Source organism: Saimiri boliviensis, chromosome 5, assembly GCF_048565385.1.
Source record: "Saimiri boliviensis isolate mSaiBol1 chromosome 5, mSaiBol1.pri, whole genome shotgun sequence".
In the NCBI taxonomy this organism is placed as follows: Eukaryota; Metazoa; Chordata; class Mammalia; order Primates; family Cebidae; genus Saimiri; species Saimiri boliviensis.
In genome coordinates, this window is record NC_133453.1 from 38288074 (window position 1) to 38295472 (window position 7399).

Sequence of the window (7399 nt, forward strand, 5' to 3'; positions counted from 1 at the left end):
TCCTCTCAATTTCACAACACCAAGCATTTCCTCTAGGCTATTCTATTCACATAATGTCTGCAATGAAAGTTCTTACAGAAGGCACAAACCAAAGATTACAAGGTTAGGAAGGTAAAATAAATGGGTAAATCTAGTTTGGTTAAGACAACTGGGAGTTGCTGGGTTTGGGGAAGTTGCTGGGTTGTTTTAGGTCCCACCTAAAAGCCATTCAAATAAAAACAAATGTTAAATACTTTGCAGGCAAAAAAAAAAAAAAAAAAAAAAAAAAAAAAAACCACAGCTGGCTGGCTAAATTTAGCCCTATGCTCATCATGCTTTTCCTCCTTTCCTAGAGAATAGAGCTTAAAGTAATCCCTCTTGTATGCAAATATGCACATGATACAGAAAATCATAAGTAATTGAGAGGAAGGTCTAGATAGAGCATGATTTACTAAAATTCTACATACTTTAGGAAAGGCTGTTTCCAGAATTTTGAACTGATGAATCTTGGTTCTGGTTCCATGTTTAATTTTTACTTTATTATTATTTTTTTTTTTTTGAGACAGAGTCTCACTTTGTCGCCCAGGCTAGAGTGGTGTGGTGAGATCTCAGCTCACTGCAACCTTGTCTCCTGGATTCAAGAGGTTTTCCTGCCTCAGTCTCCTGAGTGGTTGGGACTACAGGTATGCACCACGCCCAGCTAATTTTTTTTTTTTTTTTTTTTTAGATGGAGTCTGGCTTTGTTGCCCAAGCTGGATTGCAGTGGCACAATCTCGGCTCACTCCCACCTCCACCTCCCAGATTCAAGCAATTCTCCTGCTTCAGCCTCCTGAGTAGCTGGTGTTACAGGTGCAGGCCACGGCACACAACTAATTTTTGTATTTTTAGTAGAGACAGGGTTTCACCATGTAGGCTTAGGCTGGTCTCAAACTCCTGACCTCAGGTGATCCACTCTCTTTGGCCTCCCAAACTACAGGCATGAGCCACCACGCCCGGCCTGGTTTCTGATTTTAATTCTTCAAATCTGCTTTGGGATGAGAAATATAAACTATTTAAGTGTAAATCCCTTTGAAAGGATGGAGCTTCCTCCTCCCCCACCCCAATAGGTTGAAAGTTAATTGCTGAGTCAGATCTAATCCATGATAGATAGCACAGCACTCCCCAGATTATTTGGCAGTATTTTGACTTATCAGGATAGATATAGTAATGTCTACTTCTTTCCTCAATATGTCATGTTCATCTTTAGTAAAGCAGCTATCAGTAGCTTCATTTATCACCTAAAACTTCCAATATAATATAAGTTCTTATAATTGGAAAACCTTTAGGCAGTTTACACATTTAGAGGAATCTTAATGGAAACTTAAAGAATCTAAAAGGTTTATAGCGATAAGAAAATAGTACCTTTTTATTTTTATTATGATAGCATACAAAGAAACACTGAAGGCTCTTCAACAATTCTGAATGTTGGTAAGAATGCAATTTTTAGGTAGAAATTATCAGAGAAGAGAAAATAAGGAGAGAAAGTAATCAGAAATTGTTTCTTCAAAATATTAAGTTATCAGATGGACATTATGCTCATGCCTGTAATCCTGGCATTTTGGGACGCTAAGGTGGGAGGATCACTTGAGGTCAGGGGTTCAAGACCAGCCTGGGCAACATAGTAAGGCCCGATCTCTACAAACAAAACAAAACAAAAAAAATGAGCCGTGCATGGTAGCATGTGCCTGTAGTCTTAGCTACTTGGGAGACTGAACCCAGGAGTTTGAGGCTACAGTGACCCCTGATCATGCCACTGCACTCCCTCCTGGGCAACAGAGTGAGACTCTGTCTCATAGAAAATCAATCAATCAATCAATCATTCAATATCAAACAAGTCAGCTCCTTGCAGCAGAGAGCAGAGTGGAGAGTAGATCTGGAGAGAAAATACGAATTATCCAACAGCCATGAGTAGAAATTGATATGGGAAAGAGGAACGGAAAGATCAGTGATGATTGAGTAGAAACATTGAATGCCAGTTCTCCTCAGAGAGAAGAACCAAAGGTTAATAATTGTGGCCCAAGCGGAATACTGAGGGAAGAGTGCCAAAACCCACAGGAAGAAGCTGGGGCACCGAAAAAAGAGGGAAGCAAGAGTTTGATAATCCCCAAGGGACTTGCAGTCCTGTGGAAAGGGTAGGTGAGGATGTTTGTAGCTTCTTTCACTCACCCTCACTGCAGCAGACTGCTGGTTGGTTTCCAAACTGTTGGAGAGCCCCTTTGCCCTCCTGAACTGGCACCAGTATGAGCAGTGATTTGAGAACTTCTTGAGGGCAGAGCACCAGGTTGCCAGCTGATGCAGGATTGCTCACCCTGGCCCTAGACCCGAGCTGAGGTGGTGGGTGCCATACTGGTTCTGCATCCATTGAGGGCCTCTGTCCTGCCCAGGGAGTCTCAGCCCTTGTGTTGCTGCGTTACTGGGTCCCAGGCAAACATTCCCTAGCACTTGCTCAGACTAGCACTTGCAAGGGCCAGTGGGATCCAGGGGGAGCTGTGGGGTTGCTCAAAGTCTAACCCTGAGGACAAACTGTCCATAGGGGAAGAGAGTGTACACTGTGTCAAAGCACACCTTGGGACAAAGGAGATGAGAGTACAGGCTCTCCTGTGCCTGAGAGCTCCCTGTCTGTGCACCGACTGTGACTGTGCCCCTTCTAGCAGAGATGCAGGTGTGGTGCTGGAGGAGTGTGGTTCCACCCAGTGGGCAGGCAGCACTGGTGTTCAAGAAGAGGCATAGAGAGAGGGACTTCTCCCTACATTCATTGCTGTGTACATAGCCAGGGTGTTCCTGTGGGGAGTTGGCACAGGTATGACTATGGATGGTCATTGCAGGGCTATTAGGAATGGCTGCACCCCAACTGTCAGTGTTCCTACCACCACCCTGGGCCTGGCTTGCCTAAAGAGTGAGGCCCCTCTCCCTCTCTACATGGAGCAGCAGTTTTCCTGCAGTAGAGATCAAGGAAGCCACAAAGCTGTCTGTGTTAGGCTGAAGGGAGAACCCTTCCATGGGCAGCCATCTCAGTGGAAGACCTTGGGACAGGCATTTCTGCAGCCCTCAGCTATACTGCAGCCTATAGATAAACAACATTGCCTATCTCAGAGTCACAAAGCCCCAGGACAGAGGTGTGATTGGGAGGCAGATCACATTCCTGCTTGCTCAGGACATGGAGCTGGTGCAGCTTTTTCTGCCTGTGATGGAAACCTCAGCTCATTTCACCATAAGCCCCGGACTAGCTTCATCAGGGCTTGTGCTTCCACTGTCATTGGGGTATCCAAAGGTGAGCTTAGCAGTCCAGCTCCACCCAGCTTCATCCCCTCTTCCTGGGGGTAAGCAGGGAACTCAAGGCATCCAGCATTCCACAGATCAGCCAACCCACAGATCAGCTCACCACCTGAGATAACAGACAGCCCCTCCCCATAAACAAAGATTAAGCACATACCCTCAGCATCTGACTCTTACCCATAATTGCCACCTGCTGGCCTAGAGGTGGAACTGCACAACCCAATGCAAAGCCTTCTGACAGTAGCGCACAATGCTATGAACCAGGTAAGTTTCCAAAGACCTCCATAAGCTCAGCCCTGCAGAAGGTAGTGAGCCTGCTAATATGCCCAGCACGGTGCCACTACAACCAGCATTTGAGAAAGCCACTGCTCTAAGGCTATCTATAACCAAGGAATTCATACAGAACTTTGGCCCCCTGACAGCACTCAGAATTGAAGCCAAACAATCATTCATAACATACATTACAGTCACACCCTCCAGGGGGATAATTATTTTAAAAGTCCAGTCCAAATGAAAGTAAATTCAAAATTAAAAAGTGAGATATTCTCCAGTTGAGAAAGAACCAATGTAAGAACCCTGGCAGTATGAGAAAACAGAGTATTTCAACAACCTCAAAAGATTACATTAGCTCTCTACCAATAGATACTAATCAAAATGAAAATTCTGAAATTACAAAGAATTCAAAATATATATCGTAAGAAAGTTTAATAAGATCCAAGAGAAGGTGAAAAAACCACTGAGCGTGGTGGCTTATGCCTGTAATCCCAGCTCTTTGGGAGGATGAGGCAGGTGGATCACAAGTTCAGGAGTTCGAGACCAGCTTGACCAACATGGTGAAACGCTGTCTCCACTAAGAATACAAAAATTAGACAGGCATGGCGGCGCGTGCCTATAATCCCAGCTACTCAGGAGGCTGAGGCAAGAGAATTGCTTGAACCTAGGAGGCAGAGGTTGTAATGAGCTGAGATCACACCACTGCACTCCAGCCTGAGCAGCAGAGTGAAACTATGTCTCAAAAAAGAAAAAATAAAAAAAAAGAAAAGGTGAAAAAACCAACATGAAGAAATTAGAGAAACAATTCAGGATATAAGTGACAAATTTACAAAAAAGAAAAAACTTACTAAAGAGATAAGATACTTTAAAAAACAGAACTTCTAGAAATAAAAAATTTATTGAAGGAATTACAAAATACAGATGAAAAACTTAGAAATAGACTAGACCAAGCAGAAGAAAAAAAAATAGCAGAAGAAGACAGGTCTTTTGATTTAACTAAGTGAGACAAAAATAAAGAAAAAAGAATTTTTTTTTTTTTTTAGATGAAGTCTCACTCTGTTGCCCAAGTTGGAGTGCAGTGGCATGATCTTGGCCAACTGCAACTCCACCTCCTGAGTTCAAGTGATTCTCCTGCCTCAGCCACCCAAGTAGCTGGGACTACAAGCACGTGTCACAAAAAATTGCCTGGCTAATTTTTTTGTGTTTTTTAGGAGAGACGAGGTTTCACCATGTTGGCCAGGCTGGTCTGGAACTCCTGACCTCATGATCCACCCACCTCGGCCTCCCAAAGTGCTAGGATTACAGGTGTGAGCCACCATGCCCAGCCAGTAAAAAGAATTTTTTTAAATGAGCAAAGACTTCAAGAAACATGGGTATATGTAAAATGTCCAATCCTATAAATAATAGATATTTCTAAAAGAGAAGAAAAAGTAAACATCTTTTTTGTTTTTTTTGAGATGGAGTCTTGCTCTGTCACTCAGGCTGGGGGGCAATGGTGTATTCTCAGCTCACTGCAATCTTCATGGCTTGGGTTCAAGCCATTCTCCTGCCTCAGCCTCCTGAGTAGCTGGGATTATAGGCATGCACCACCACACCTGGCTAATTTTTGGATTTTTAGTAGAGACGGGGTTTCACCATGTTGGTCAGGCTGGTCTTGAATTCCTGACCTCAGGTGATCCACCTGCCTTGGCCTCCCAAAATGCTGGGATTACAGGCATGAGTCACCATGCCTAGCCATAATATATATATATTATATATATGAGATGGAGTTTCCCTCTATTGCCCAGGCTGGAGCTGGAGTGCAGTGGCACAATCTCAGCTGAATCTCAGCTCACTGCAGCCTCCGCCTCCCAGGTTCAAGTGATTCTTCTGCCTCGGCCTCCCAAGTAGCTAGGACTACAGGCATGTGCCATCATGCCCAGTTAATTTTTGTATTTTTAGTAGACACGGGGTTTCACCATCTTGGCCAGGCTGGTCTTGAACTCCTGAACTTGTGATCTACCTGCCTTGTCCTCTCAAAGTTGTGGGATTACAGGTGTGAGCCACTGTACTCGGCAGAAAAATTTTTTAAAATCTATTTGAGGAAATAATTCTGGACAACTTCCCTGGTCTTGCTAGAGACTTAGACATAAAGAAAGACTTAGAGATAAAGAAAGCTCAGAGAACAATGTGCCTTGTTGAACTTTGCAAGACAAACCTCAACAAGTTATACTGCCATCAGACTATCCAAAGTCATTATGTAGGAAAAAATTCTAAAAGCAGCAAGAGAGAAGCATCTAATCATCTATAAAGTACTTCATATCAGAAACCTTACAAGCCAGAAGAGATTAGGGTCCTATTTTCAGTCTTCCTAAGGGGGAAAAAAAACCCTGCTAGCCAAGAATATTATATCCTGCTAAACTAAGTTTCATAAATGAAGGTGAAATAGTCTTTCCCAGACAAGCAAACATTGAGGAAATTTGTTGCCACTAGACCAGACCTACAAGGAATGCTCAAAGGAGTTCTGAACATAGAAATGAAAGGGTGATACTTGCCACCATAAAAGCATACAAAAGTACAAAACTCACAGATCTTACAAAGCTATTACACAAATGAGACTACAAAGCAACTAAGTAATAACTAACATTATGACAGTAATAAAACTTCACATATCAATATTAACCCTGCATGTAAATGAACTAAATGCGCTACTTAAAATATATAGGCTGGCAGATGAAGTAAAAAAAAAAAAAAAAAAAAACAGGCCAGGCGTGGTGGCTTACACCTGTAATCCAGGCACTATGGGAGGCCGAGGTGGATGGATCACCTGAAGTCAGGAGTTGAAGATCAGCTTGGCAAACATAGTGAAACCCCATCTCTAGTAAAAATACAAAAAATTAGCTGGGCATGGTGGCACACACCTGTAATCCCAGCTACTTGGGAGGTTGGAGCAGAATTGCTTGAACCCTGGAGGTGAGGTTGCAGTGAACCAAGATTGTGCCATTGTACTCCAGCCTGGTGACCAAATGAGACTTTATCTAAAAAATAAATAAAATAAAAAGAACACTAGGCCGGGTGCAGTGGCTCATTCCCATAATCCCAGCACTTTGGGAGGCCAAGGCAGGTGGTCAGGAGATCAAGACCAGCCTGGCCAACATGGTGAAACCCTGTCTCTACTAAAAATACAAAAATTTAGCCAGGTGTGTTGTCATGCACCTGTAGTCTCAGTTACTGGGGAGGCTGAGGCAGGAGAATAGCTTGAACCTGGGAGGCAGAGGTTGAAGTGAGCTGAGATCATGCCACTGCACTCCAGCCTGGGCAACAGAGTAAGACTCCATCTCAAAAAAAAAAAAAAGAACAACACGGCCAGGTGTGGTGGCTCACGCCTGTAATCCCAGCACTTTGGGAAGCTGAGGCGGGTGGTTCATGAGGTCAAGAGATCAAGACCATCCTGGTCAATATGGTGAAACCCCGTCTCTACTAAAAATACAAAAAATTAGCTGGGCATGGTGGCGTGTGCCTATAATCCCAGCTACTCAGGAGGCTGAGGCAGGAGAATTGCCTGAACCCAGGAGGTGGAGGTTGCGGTGAACCGAGATCGCGCCATTGCACTCCAGCCTGGGTAACGAGAGCGAAACTCCTTCTCAAAAAAAAAAAAAAAAAAAAAAAAGAACAACAACAAGATTCAATCACATGCTGCTTACAAGAAACCCACCTAATGAGTAAAGTCATTTACAGACTTAAAATAAAGTGGTGGCAAAAGAAATGTCTCACAAATGGAAACAAAAGTGAGGAAAATTTATGGAATTTTAAAACCCTCCTCCTGAATGATCTTTGGGTAAATGATAAAATT